Source organism: Mesoplodon densirostris, chromosome X, assembly GCF_025265405.1.
Source record: "Mesoplodon densirostris isolate mMesDen1 chromosome X, mMesDen1 primary haplotype, whole genome shotgun sequence".
Classification (NCBI taxonomy): domain Eukaryota; kingdom Metazoa; phylum Chordata; class Mammalia; order Artiodactyla; family Ziphiidae; genus Mesoplodon; species Mesoplodon densirostris.
The window spans coordinates 52,627,023-52,642,579 of record NC_082681.1 but is presented as its reverse complement, the minus strand read 5'-3'; positions in this window follow the sequence as shown (position 1 = coordinate 52,642,579).

Here is a 15,557-nt window from a genome sequence, read left to right as displayed (position 1 = left end):
TTACAAATTAAAATTCACTACTAGTGATTGGTCTGTTCAAATTGTCTGTTTCTTCTTGATACAGTCTGTGCAGGTTGTATGTTTGTAGAAATTTGTCCATTTCTTCTAGATTGCCCTTTGTTGACATATAACTGTTCAAAGTATTGTCTTATTATTTTTCATATCTCTGTGGTATTGGTTGCTATTTCTCCTGTTTTATTACTTATTTCGCTTAGGTTGTCTCCCTTTTCTTCTTGGTGAGCCTGGCTAAAGGTTTATCAAATTTGTTTCTCTTTTCAAAAACCCAGCTCTTGGTTTCATTGATATTTTCTATTGTTTTTTGATCTGTACTTTATTTATTTCCTCCCTGATCTTTATTATTTCCTCCTTCTTCTGACTTTGGACTTTGTTTTCTCTTCTTTTGTTTATTCCTTTAGGTGGTAAGTTAGGGCCATATGTTTGAGATTTTTCTTTTTTCTTGAGGAAAGCCTGTATTGCTATGAACTTCCCTGTTAGAACTGTTTTTTCTGTAGCCCACAGATTTTGGAAAGTTGTGTTTCCATTTTCATTTGTCTCAAAGTAGTTTCTGATTTCCTCTTTGATTTCATCATTGACCCATTGGTTTTTTAGTAGCATGTTGTTTAGTCTTCACCTGTTTATTCTTTTCCCATTTTTATTTCTGCAGTAGATTTCTCATTTCATACCATCATGGTCAGAAAAAAAAAGCTTAATATAATTTCTAACTTTTTAAATTTTTTGAGACTTGTTTTCTGGACTATCATGTGATCTATGCAAGGGAATGACCCATGTGCAATTGAAAAGAATGTGTATTCTGCTGGTTTTGAATGGAATGTTCTGTAGACATCTATTAAGTCCAATTAGTCTATTGTGTCATTTAAGACTGCTTTTGCCTTATTGATTTTATGTCTGTATGAACTGTCCAATGATGTAAGTGGATTGTTAAAGTCCCCTACAGTTATTGTATTTTTGTCAATTTCTCCCTTTATTTCTTCTGATATTTGCTTTATATATTTAGGTTCTCCTATATTGGGTACATATATGTTAATGTTATGGAGTATAATATGCATTTATTGTATTGATTCCTTTATCATTACATAATACCCTTCTGTGTCTTTTGTTATTGCCCTTGTTTTAAAGTCTATTTTGCCTTATATGAGTATTGCTAGCCCTGGCTTTCTTGTCATTTCTATTTGCATGAAATATTTTTCCATCTGTTCACTATCAGTTTGTGTGTGTCTTTAGCCCTGAAATGAGTTTCTTGTAGACAGCATACTGAAGGTTCATTTTTTTTAATCCAATCAGCCACCCTATGTCTTTTGATCAGAGCATTTAGTCCACTTACATTTAAAGTAATAATTGATTGGTATGTACTTATTGCCATTTTATTACTTGTCTTCCTTTTTTTTTTAGTTCTTCTCTGTTCTTCTTTTTGTTTCTTCCCTTGTGGTTTGATGATTTTCTTTAGTAGTATACTTGTGTTCTTTCCTTTTAGGTTTTTGTATATCTATTATACGTTTTTGACTTGTGGTTACCATGGGTTCGTATATGTTATATATGATAATATATCTACTTATTTTAAACTGGTAGTCATTTAAGTTCAAACACATTCTAGGAGACCTACATTTTTTACTCCCCTCCCCCACATTTGTGTTTTTGATGTCATATTTTACATCTTAATGTTTAACCCTTAACTATTTATTATAATTATGGTTGCTTTTACAATTTTTGTCTTTTAATCTATGTACTGGCCTTTTTAAGTTGTCGATCCTCAATTCTTACTCTATATTTGTCTTTCCTAGTGGGATATTCCTTTTCCTATAGATTCTTCCTTATTTTTCCATTTAGAGAAGACCCTTCAATATTTCATTTAGGGTAGGTTTAGTATTGATGAGTTCTTTTAGTTTTTGCTTATCTGAGAAGATATTATCTCTCCTTCTATTCTAAACATTGCTGGGTAGAGAACCCTAGGTTGCAAGTTTTTTTGCTTTCAGTACTTTGAATATATCATACCACTCCCTTCTGGCCTGTAAAGTTTCTGCAGAGAAGTTGGCTGACAACCTTATGGGGATTCCCTTTTATATGACTCTTTTTCTCTTGCTGCCTTTAGAATTCTCTCTTTATCTTTAATATATGCCATTTTGATTATGAAATGTCTTTGCATAGGTCTGTTTGGATTTGTCTTATTTGGGACCCTCTGTGCTTCCTCTACCTGGATATCTGTTTCCTTCTACAGGTTTGGGAAGTTTTCAGCCATAATTTCCTCAAATACATTTTCAATCTCCCTCTGTCTCTTCTCCTTCTGGAACTCCTATAATGTAAATATTTTGAATGTTTAATGTTAATTAGACATCTCTTAGGTTGCTTTCATTTTTTAAATTTATTCTTCTTTCTGCTGTTCTGATTGGGTGATTTCCATTACTGTATATTCCAGATAACTTATGTGTTCTTCTGTATCACTTAGTCTGCTCTTCATTCCTTCTAGTGTGTTTTTTTATTTCAGGTATTGAATTCTTCATTTCTGATTGGGTATTTTTTTCTAGTTCCTTGTTTAAATATTCAGTGATTAGAACAATTCTTTTCCCTAATTCACTTAACACTTTTATTACCAATGTTTTGAAATCTTTATTTGGTTAAACCTCTGTTTCATTATTCATTTTTTTCAAGGGTTTTCTCTTGATCTTTCAACTGAGAGTAGTTCCTCTGCCTTTTCATTTTGTTTAATTTTCTATGCCTCTATGAATTTAGGTGAAACAGTTACCTGTTATGGTCTTGAAGGGGTGTCCTTATGTGGGAGTGTTTCTATACAGATTGTGTGTGCCCAATGTCTTTGGTGGGAAGGCTGGATTTGACATGGTCCCCAGGCACATCTTTTCTCAGGGTATGCTGGCAGCTATAACCTTGGTATGGGGCGGGCCTGGAGATGGAATTGTTAGAGCTGGTGCCAGGTGTGAGGTGGGATTTCCTTTCTGCTCAATGGCCATCACCAACTTGTCAGGAGTAGGGTCTATCTCAAGTTGCTGAAGCAGAATTCCTGAGGTCAGGCTCCAGCTCTCTCTATGCCCTTTAAGTGCATGACTTTCCCTCTCCCTGCACCAGGACCTTTGTTCCTGAGGACGGGAGTGCTGAAGCAAGAGGGGCCCAAGCATAGACAGAGGTCTTATGCACTGCCTATGTAGGCATCTGTGGTTCTGCTCAATTTCAGCCTCAGGTGGTGAGCCCCTTTTATCTCTCACAGCTGATCACTGCCCACTGCCCCCACCACCCAGTCTTGTGGAACTGCTCCACAGGGCAATCAGGGACCCATGTGTACTCTACACTTATGTTGGGGAGGGGGCTAGCTGTGGTATAGCAGCTGCCATCAAAGTTCTGGGGGCTCCTGGGGTGCTGCCTGAGAAAGCTCCAACAAAGGCCACTGTTGCCCACCCAGGCTCCACCCTGGGACTGAGTCCCTCTGCATCCCATGGTTGAGTCCTTTCCCTTGTCCTGGCTGCCCCAGATTCAGTGCCACACTGTGGAATGGAGTGGGTGGGACCAGAGTGTTCACTCTTCTCAGGCTGGGGAGGTGGTGAGGTAGTCGCAGGAAACCCAGCAAAAGCTAGGACAGATCTTTCTCCCCTCTGCCTTGGGGGCTAGTCAGCACACAGGTGCTCCTCATGAGCAGAATAGTGGTTTCTCCAGCTATTCTATCTGACTCAGTGGTCCTCCAATCAGCCTATGGAGCTTGTCTCCTCTGTTTATGACCCCAAGACTGGGACACCCAGTCTGTGGTTCAACCCACTCACTCTCCAGGGCAAGTGTCAGCTCATGTAATCTCCCTTTTCCTCTGAGTCCCCTCCCAGGGCACAGGTCCCTACATGATTGCTTTTCTTCCCTTCCTACCCAAGCACGTGTGTATCTTTCTTACAGTTTGGTTGTACAGGGGTCATTTGCTAGTTTCCAACTAGTTTTCAGTGAGGATTTTCCACATGTAGATGCATGTTTGATGTGTTTGTGGGTAAAGGTGAGCTCCATGTCCTCTTACTCCACCATCTTGATCTCTGTCCCATAATTTTACTTCTATTGTCTTCCCATGACTTAAAATGCCATGCTATAACCTTTCCAGCCATACAAATATTATTCATTCTTCAAGCCCAACCTAGCCATCATTTCTTCCATAAAATTATTTCCTGTAACTCAACTGTAATTATTAATATAACTTTCTTTTGAACTACACAGTAATTATGGTCCTCAAAGTTTATCACTGTTAAATGTGATGTTTGACATATAGTATCTTAAGTTTTCTTTGTTCATTCTGTGTTTTACTATTGTCTACCTAACAAGTTTATAAACTGTTTGAAGGTAAGAACTATATACATTCTGTATACTTCCATGGCTTCAAAAAGAGTATTTAATTGTGAAGAAAAAAATGGTAGGCTTTGTCTTCAAGGAATAATTTGTAAACATATAGATTTATGTCTCTATGTAAAATTTATAATGCAGATGTGTCATGGAATTTTCTGCTTACTCAGAGAACACTTGGGGAAACCTGTTTTTAATTTTTTTTAATTCCTTATTGTGATAAAATACATATAACATTTACCATTTTAACCATTTTTAAGTGCACAGCTTCACTGCATTAAGTACATTCACATTGTTGTGCAACCATCATCACCACCCATCTCCAGAGCTGTTTCATCATCCCAAACTGAAACTCCATACTCATTAAATAATAACTCCATTTCCCCTTCTCCCTAGGCCCTGGCAACCACCATTATACTTGTTATATCTATGAGTTTGACTACTCTGGGTACCTCATATAAGTGGAATCATACAAAATGTGTCCTCTTGTATCTAGCTTATTTCACTTAGCCTAATGTTAATCCATGTTGTAGCATGTGTCAGAATTTCATTTCTTTTTTAAGGCTGAATAGTAGTCTATTGTGTATATACACCGCATTTTGTTTATCTACTCATCTGTCAATCAACATTTGAGTTGTTTGTAAATTTTAGCTATTGTGAATAATGCTGCTATGAACATTGATGTATAAATAGCTGTTCAAGTCCCTGATTTCAATTCTTTTTGTATATACTCAGAAGCAAAATTGCTGAATCTTATGGTAATTTTATGTTTAATTTCTTGAGGAACCACCATACTATTTTCCACAGAGCCTGCACCATTTTACATTTCAATGGGGAACATATTTTTAAGTCCTGTTTATAAGTAAAAGAAGTCTAGAGTTTAGTAAAGGTTCTCAGGCTGTCTCAGGCACATAGAATAGATGGAAAGGGATCAAAGACAAGGCAAATCATAATAAAAAATTTTATTTTCTAACTTTTTTGTCACCAATCTCAGTACATACAGCATATTTTTCACTCCAGTGACCACCCAGCCTTCTATAAAGTCTACTAGGCAGAAGTCATTCAACTTCCTGGAATGGCAGAATCAACAAGCAATATGTGATTATGGATGAGTGCAACAGCACTTACAACCAGAACAAGTGCTTGGTAGGTTGTGTTGGGGCCTCATTCTCTCTCACTTAGGATGCAATGCACACACACACACACACACACACATACAATGTTACACAATACCATCATACCATCCCTCCATTGCTGACCCTAGACCTCCTCCAAAGAAGTAGTCCACCCAGTCTTGTCCATGTTATTGTTCAGGTTTGCAGTCAGGTGGCTGGAGTTATCTTAACCCCTCAATTAAATTTCTTGAATACTGAGACTCTTTTCTTTTTTAATTTGTCTTTCACCCCACAGCGACAAGCCATGTACTTTATCATATAGTAGATGTTCCAACATTGTATTAATTAATAAAATAAGAAGAAATTTAATGTCTTATAATACGTTACTCTACCCATATAACATTTGCATTTGAAATACTTCTTCAACACTCAACTCAAAAGAATTGTTAAAGAAAAAATTCATATCAGACTTCTTGACAATGGGAGCTATTTAGTCAGAGGAGTTTTTAATATCTATAAATCACGTCTGGCATGCAGTTACCTGTACACTGGGTGAGTATTGCTCACAGTAAGAAATGATAAGGGAGTGAAGACTGGACAGTGAAGCATCATGCTTTTGGCTGAACTGAGAACCAGGTTGAGTTAGACAGGAAGACCCAAGAATGGATGAAGGAGACCCTCAAAACACAAAATGATTTACTTAGTATTTTTTTCTCGTGTTTTGCAAAATGTCTGTAAGAAACAAGATACAAATTCAGGTTAGTAATATTTCAAATAGATAGCTAGTGGGAAGTAGCCACATAGCACAGGGAGATCAGCTCAGTGCTTTGTGACCACCTAAAAGAGTGAGATAGGGAAGATGGGAGGGAGACGCAAAAGGGAGGGGATATGGGGATGTAAGTATACGTATAGCTGATTCACTTTGCTATACAGCAGCAACTAACACAACAATGTAAAGCAATAATACTCCAATAAAGATGTTAAAAAATGATGTTTAAAAAAATTAAAATAAAAAAAATCAGGTTAGTGATAGAAGAAAACAAACTATGTAGGAAAACATCACCAATTCTTCTGTAATCTCTCACTAGATCAATTTCCATTCTGGCAAGCACAATGCTGTGTTTAACAGTAAATAATACACCTGAGGTGAATCATTTAACTAAAGACAGCATGGTCATTGACACTTGCTCACTTCTCAGTAGATTACTAAGAGACAATAAATTTACAAGATTGAAATTTTATCTATTTTACAATAAAATGAACATGCCATGGGTCTGATGCCAAAAGGCATTCTTGGAATAGACTTTCAATTCCCTGTATTTAACCAACTGGAATTTTTCCCCATGGTTATGGATTTTAAGCTTTTTAAAAGAATTATTTCCCTGAGAAATATGTACTTCTTCATAAAGATGCAATATAGTTTAGTAATTCTCAAGACAAATAGGAACTTTTTAGTACAATGTGCTTAATAAAGACCCAGGTTTACATTAAATAATTTACATTAAGGATGATAGAATAGAGACATACATAAAAACTGAAGAGATTAAAATATACAATTTTTAATTCAAGTGAAGATAATGACATGTGACAAAATTCCTAGAAGTGATACCACAGTTCTTCCCTCCTTTTTTCCAATTTTACAATCAAGAGGCCACTAAAACAGAAGAGGCCCAGAAAAAAAGTTAAGTTTATGAAAAATAAACAGTAGTTTTAACGTTGATGATAAATGAAAGTTCAGCTTTCAAAGGACAAAGCAGCTAAAAAAAAATAATAACCCAGACTTATAAAGAACATATGTCTTGAATTCTTCAGGACTTTTCTCATTTAAAGTAATCTAAGGAAGAAATTTCACCCAATGAAAGAAAACAGGCTTTGGAAACAAATATATCTGGGTTTAAATTCTGGCTCTACTGCCTATTAGCCATATGTACTTGGAAAAGTTATAAACCTCTAAAACCCTCAATTTTATTATCTGTAAAATGGATATAATAATACTTTTCACACAGGCTGCTGTGGGGATTATATGAAGTATTATTAGGAAAGCACTTGTCATATAGTGGGCATCCAATAAATAATCACTATTATAATTTTTGCCAAGCTATATCCTTACTTTTTTCAGTCAGAAATATGGTAACTAACAAAGGAAAAACTCCAATTTATTCTTATTTTACAAAAGTATATTGTATAACTTAGAGTAAACTATAGATGGGAGAAGTGCTCACTGAATTTACAATTATAACTCAGTATTGAACTGTTATGGACAGTATTAGTTGATTATTTACAAAGTCTGTTACTGGTATTGTTAAAGACACTGGTACATTTTCAGTTTCGAATGACAGTGAGCAAGACAAGAATCATGAATGTTGGTTCAATAATATTAAGATAATTTATAAAAATTAAGAGAAAGCTTTTTAAAAAACTAAGAAATTTTGATATTGATAACAAACAATGTCAAGTGTTGGAAAAAATGATTCAGTGCTATAAGTCTTCTTAGATCAAACATGATTTCTCTTGAAAATGTAAAATTTTCAGTTGATTAAGTATGAAACCCTGAGAGAAAGTTTAGTGGGTTTTCTTCCTATTCTGTTTTTAGGAAAAGACAACAAAACCCTATCTCACCAAATCCGTATGTGATAATCTTCATGAGTTTTTAATTTTTCAGATAGAATGGGAATTATTTTGATATTGGTGTTGTTAAAATTCTGTATTGCCTTTCTAAAACTCCAAATCTTGTAGTTAATTGACATAACTCCTATGGAGACTCCTATACAAACACTCTCAGAAAAATAAGGTGGTGGTCTATCGAAGCTACTACTAATTTTGAACATTTTTACATTTATTCCCTTGCTTTCAAAGAACCTAACGATGTACACTCAAAGAATGCTTTTAAAAATAGGCACAATAATACACATGGAATCAATAAAGTGGTAGGAAGCCCCAAGCATTTATTTTTTCATAAGTAAATTGAAGTACTCATACTAAGGATATTGGTATTCCTCAACAAAGTCTCCTTCCTGCAGCAATATATATCCAGAGACAAATGTGATTGTTGAAAATGTGATCACTGAGACATTTGCCTTAAAAAATCAAAATAATTGTCCAAAATATTGTGATGGAAACAGAATTAAAACTCTTATAAGCTGATTTCAAGGGCACTTACATGTTATTGTAGAGAATATCCACCTACATTTGCATGATCCCATTCCACTGCCAGACTAATCCAACTCTGAGAAAACTTTGTGACACAATCAACAAACTGGGAACCAGTGAAGAAATTCAGAATGTCAAAGATGAACTGGGATGTTTCCCCTGAAATGTGACAAACATATAACTTATGTCATGGACAATTAAAAAAATGACTCAAAAGATGGAAAACCCTTCAGTGGTATGTAAGAATCAGAAATTAAAATTGATGGGTATTCCTTTGATCCAACCTCTCATTGTACTACTAGATCTCTTAAGACGTTAGAGAACTAAAGTAGACAACATGACAATGCTTATCTGATCTACCAACTGATAGCTGTAATGGCAGTACAATAAATACAATAGAAAAAGCATGGGTTTGTATTGAATAGGCATGGATTCTAATACCATATTTGCTGCTTTGTGATCATGGATATATCACTTAACCTCTCTGAGTCTATTTCACATCAGTAAAATAGAATAAGACTGAACTCACAGGAGTGCTGTGAGAATCAAGCAAGAATGCAGCTAAACTGCCTGACTACATACCAGACACATATTATTAAGTAATGGAACAGGGAGGAAACTCTAGGTCTGCCTGACTCCAAAATTCCCCTTTTTCAACACCTTATTATTTACATCAAACTGAATTAAGTTTATATTCTTATGAATGATATTTTTTAGGTTTTATTAACTGTTCAAAAATTTTAAAGTGGTTTTTAGATATGTTGTGGAAAAGGGCAAGGGCATCACCATTGAGCATCTACCAGGTAGGATTCTAGAGCCTTAATATTAATGCTTATGTTGAATTTCCTAAAAGCTTTAAGATAAGTAGGTGTTAACCCATTTTAATAGCCTGGAAAACTGAGACTCAAACCAACTTGACTAAATTCTCACAACGGGTAGGTTGTAGGCCTAGGATCCACCTTCAATCTGCTTCTAAAGCCTTATGCCCCTGTTCAGTACTGCCCATATTTCTTTGTCCACCCATAATAAAATATAGAAAGGTAATGTTTGCCTTAAAAAAATGAAATTTTTTGTGTATTTTATAAATGACATAAGCATAAAAATTTCAAAATGCATCTAAACAGTATCTGAGGAATTGAGACAGGTTGAAAGTACAGCAGGTGATAAGACCTGAGTATAGATCTAGTCTTTGGATCACCTTGATATATGACACTTGTTTTCTTTAAGTATAGTTTTCCCACCTTCCCTCTTCTTTTCCTCCTCTGTAAGATTATAATCCAGACAATTGATGTTTATGACAGCAATGTTCTGAAGGGTGAATAAGATGTGTATATATATATATATATATATATATATATATATATATATATATAAAAATTTATATATATATGTATTATATATATAAATATATATAAATATATAATAGATATATAATTATCTATGATTCTTAAGACTGAAATGCAACCTTTCACAGTCTCTTTGGGTCTCTACTCAAATATTCCTTAACAACTCTGTTTAAAACACTACCACCGGGCCTCCCTGGTGGCGCAAGTGGTTAAGAGTCCGCCTGCCGATGCAGGGGATACGGGTTCGTGCCCCGGTCTGGGAGGATCCCATATGCCGCGGAGCGGCTGGGCCCGTGAGCCATGGCCGCTGGGCCTGCGCATCCAGAGCCTGTGCTCCGCAACGGGAGAGGCCACAACAGTGAGAGGCCCACATACCGCAAAAAGAAAAAAAAAAAAAAAAAAACACTACCACCACTAACCACCCCAACCTGGCTCTTCCTAAGACCTATATCAAGCTTTATTTTTCTCTATAGCACTTAAAACATGGTACAACATATACTTAACTATGTTTTTGTTTATTGACTGTCTCTCGTTGTTAGAATAAACTCCATGAAAGCATGCACTTTACCAGTTTTCTTCACTCTATCCCCAATGTCCAGAATAGCAGTAAATCATTATTTTTTAATTTGTTGAATGAATGAATATAATAGGCAATCAGTAAATGTAATTTTCATTCTCTTCCTTTTCTTTTATGTTGGATCAGAAATTGTATTAACTTTTAAAATCATTTGAAATAGACTGATCAAGGGATAATTCAGTTGTTATTTATGAACACTTAAATAAACTGGTCAGTTCATTGAAATCACTAATCAGCTATATGAAATAACTGTTCCATTCATAAAATTCAATTTCATACTTCTATGCTTCTGTTCAGGATGTTTACAACTTCTGCCCCAAATGATTTGATCATTGCTGTGGATGAGTAACTTCTGAATAGTTCTCATTCTCTCCTTTTATATATGTGAGTTTTTGTTGCAACTATTCTGTTTCTTCTCTACAATTGTATACTGGATGGTGAGTGCGGGGTCAGATGAATTTTCTCTTAGTTTATGGGTGACCAAAGCACAATGAACTTATTTCTTAGTTTATAGGTGGCCAGAACACAATGAATCACATCTGAATGTGATTTTTAAAAGGTGTGTCATCATGACATTTTTTTCTTAAATACCATATATATATGTGTAAGGAGGGGGAGGGGTAAGCTGTGACAAAGCGAGAGAGTGGCATGGACATATATACACTAGCAAACGTAAAATAGATAGCTGGTGGGAAGCAACCACATAGCACAGGGAGATCAGCTCGGTGCTTTGTGACCACCTAGAAGGGTGGGATATGGAGGGTGGGAGGGAGGGAGATGCAAGAAGAAAGAGATATAGGAACATATGTGTATGTATAACTGATTCACTTTGTTATAAAGCAGAAACTACCACACCATTGTAAAGCAATTATACTCCAATAAAGATTTTTTTAAAAAAGGTGTGTCACCAGATATCTTGAACTTTGAGATGAACGCAGTAACTAAATGGAAAATTGGGTCTTCTCTCTTGGGAATGAGTGAAATATGTTCTATGTTTGGAGGGAAGGGTGAGCAATGTCATTTGGATAGTCAATGCAGTAGAGTGCATCAGAGGCTACAACTTGTTTCTTTCTCCAGTATCCACTTTTTTCATAGTAGTACACTTTTTAGCTGAGCTAAATATTACACTGCCAACCTTCCTTATATCTAAATGTAGCCACGAGTCACAGTTATTTGCAATGCTACATAAGCAGAAATAATATGAAGCAGCTTCCAGGGTTCTTCTTCCATTGACAACTTTGCCTTCTCTACTTCAAGTTCTCCTCCATCCTCGTGTCTGGAATACAGATGTCACAGTATTGAAACATAAAGGTAAAGGCAACATACTCAATATGGCAGAGTGATAGACTTGAAGGAACTGGGATCTCAAATGCATATCATGGACCAGAGGTGCCATGACAGTTCTGTGCTTTTTGTAATCTGAACTTTCATATGAGAGAACAATAACCTATCTCATAAAACCACTGTTACTTTGAGTTTTATGCTCCTCATACCTGAACATAACCCTAACTGAGATATTGTGAATATTTAGTTATGGTAAACACATTAGTTTCTAGGGCTGCCATAAAAACTACCACAGACTGTGTGGTTTAAACAATAAAAAGTTACTTTCTCACAGCTCTGGAGTCTGGAAGTATAAGATCAAGGCGTGAGAAAGTTTGGTTCCTTCTGAGGCCTCTCTCCTTAGCTTGCACATGGTGGCCTTCTTGCTTTGTCTTCACATGGTATTTTCTTTGTGCATCCACATCTGCGACGTCTCTGTGTGTTCAAATTTCCTCTTCCTATAAGGACACCAGTCAGATTGGATTAGGGTTCACTCTAATGGCATCATTTTAATGTACTCACATATTTGAAGGTCCTACCTCCAAATACAGTCACATTCTGAAGTACTGGGACCTAGAACTTCACCATATGAAGTGTGAGAAGACACCATTCAATCCATAACACTAACTAATTTGTTGGCAAGATGATGAGCTCTACAAAGGTAAGAGCTGCATCTTCTTCAATTTTTATTGGCAAGTGGTTAGCTACAGCAGGCTGTGGAGAAGCAATCACTGAATGACAATTGCTTTTGAGGACTAAATCCATTTTCCTGAATGTTTAGACTGAAATGACTTGCCAGTTTAGTTAAATGGCCATGATGATGAAGACAAAGACATAGCCTTAAAATTTCATCCCTAAAATAATAGATTTGGATATTTCAGAACATCTAAACCAGGAAAAAATAAGAGAAGGCAACACTGAAAAAAGTCAAACCCTAGGAAGTTATTAATAATTAAACATTTCCAGAGACTCAACGTTTAGACTATATTTACTAGAGAGAACATGATGGAAATATTCAATAGAAAGTATTGCTATCATGATTAAATTAGTTGAGCGCATCTCAGTTGGGTTTCTTATGAAAACATCCATCTCTGCCTCAACCATTCCACATAAAATTACATAAACTATACCAGAAATCATGTGAATTGCAACCACAGTGAGCACTGTGTCAGGGTTAGCCACCACCAGACCACAAGAGCTTATTGTTATATTTTCAAATGTTTTTCAAGCTGGTAATTAAACCATTGGTAGCTTTAAACCAGCTGTGGTGGGTGTATTTCTACCATGAAAATCTGTAAGTGCTACAAATCAAGGCTTTGGGGAGCAACAGTTTGTAAACATTTACCAGCACACCATACTGGCCATAATCCAGATGAGCTCATTAAAAGCAAAGCCTCGGGGCTTCCCTGGTGGCGCAGTGGTTGAGAGTCCGCCTGCCGATGCAGGGGATACGGGTTCGTGCCCCGGTCCGGGAAGATCCCACATGCCGTGGAGCGGCTGGGCCCGTGAGCCATGGCCGCTGAGCCTGCGCGTCCGGAGCCTGTGCTCCGCAACGGGAGAGGCCACAACAGCGAGAGGCCCGCGTACCGCAAAAAGAAAAAAAAAAAAAAAAAAAAAAAAGCAAAGCCTCCCCACATAGCTAACAGTCGTAAAGCATATCTATTGAAGGAGAGATATAAATGACAATGGTAAGAAGAGGGGTGATTCAAAAGAACGTGGTTTCTCTAAACATTACCCTCTCTCCCCTCCCACAGTGTTTAGAGCTAGCTGTCCTAGCTCAGCAGAGGGTGCTTAAGTAGATTTTCATTGAATCTCATTATACCATTTTGAAATTCTTCTCCCTCAAATCTCTATCACCAGATGTTCTATCTGAGAAAATGACCCTGTTACTCTGAAAATTTGCCTGGTCTATTCTCTTTGACTGTAAGTGTGGAAAAGTATACAATTTGTTATGACTACTATTGACCTTTATAGTATTATCTGTCCAACTTTTATTGTTGAACGAGATGAAGTATATTCTTTTTAATTTTCTCATTAAACAGTTCTATAGTATATTTATGCTTTCAAAGTGTCCCCAAGCCACTATTTTGATTATATTTTACAACAATTTTGGGAGAGGGGTGGCATTATGGTGCTATTTCAGAGGATCAATCTCCAGAAAGTCCAGAAGTTTTCACCAACTTAAGCACTAATATTGGAGCTTATAGTGGATCATAGAATCTCTAAATTGGTCTTTTTAATTTTTTTTTATTTTATATTGGAGTATAGTTGATTAACAATTTTGTGTTAGTTTCAGGTGTACAGCAAAGTGATTCAGTTATACATATACATGTATCTATTCTTGTCAAATTCTTTTCCCATTTAGATTATTACGGAATAAGGAGCAGAGTTCCCTGCTGCTATACAGTAGGTCCTTGTTAGTTATCTATTTTAAATATAGCAGTGTGTACATGTCAATCCCAAACTCCCAATCAGCCCCTCCCCCACCCATCCCCCCTGGTAACCATTAATTCCTTCTCTAAGTGTGTGAGTCTGTTTCTGTTTTGTAAATAAGTTCATTTTATCATTTTTTTAGATTTTTAGATTTTTTTAGATTATAAGTGATATCATATGGTACTTGTGTTTCTCTGTCTGACTTACTTCACTTAGTATGATAATCTCCAGGTCCATCCATGTTGCGGCAAATGACATTATTTCATTCTTTTTAATGGCTGAATAATATTCCATTATATATATGTACCACATACCCATTCATCTGTCGGTGAACATTTAGGTTGCTTCTATGTCTTGGCTTTTGTAAACAGCACTGCAATGAACACTGGGGTGCATGTATCCTTTCAAACCATGTTTTTCTGTGGATATATGCCCAGGAGTTGGATTGCTGGATCATCTGTTAGCTTTATTTTTAGTTTTTTAAGGAACCTCCATACTGTTCTCCATAGTGGCTGTACCAATTTACATTCCCACCAACAGTGTAAGAGGGTTAAATTGGTCTTTGTAGACTATTAGTGTCCCTTTTAAACTTTTTGTGTGTCTCTCTGATGTAAGCTCCTATAAAGCAAGTTTTTATCCTCATTCCTACAAGCACACACACATACACACACACTCACACTCACACAGACTTTTAGAGAATTGAGGTTTATCATTAGCCACAACAGCAGCACTTTCAATGTATTAATAAGCTACTATGTATTGAGGCACTATTCAAGGTAATGTCACAAGGTAATTTTCCCAGTGATCCAATTAGGTAGATAAAATTATGACTATTTTTCAGATGAGAAAGCTGAGACCCACAGAGTTAAATAATTTACCAAAGTAAGTGGCATTGCCTAATGGGAAAATAATAAAGAAATTAATTTTTCCATTCTCTGAAATTAAATCTTTTGGTTAACATAAAATGTAGTTGTCCATGGAGCTGCATGTACATGATCTCATTTAATACTCACTATAATACACAAGACTATTACTACACCCTTTTGAAAGTGGTGGAAACAAGATCCAAGAAATTAAGCCATTTGCTTAAGGTTACACAATTAGTATGTAGCAGAGCTAGGATTCAAACCAAGATCATCAGATTTTCAAACCGGGGTCTTTACCACTTTAACTCATAGAGACCAGGTAAATAACCAGCTTTTTATCTGCTTCATTCCTCTCTACTACCCAGACTGCTTAATGACTATATTTCTTTTTGTCCCCCCTCTTTTTTGC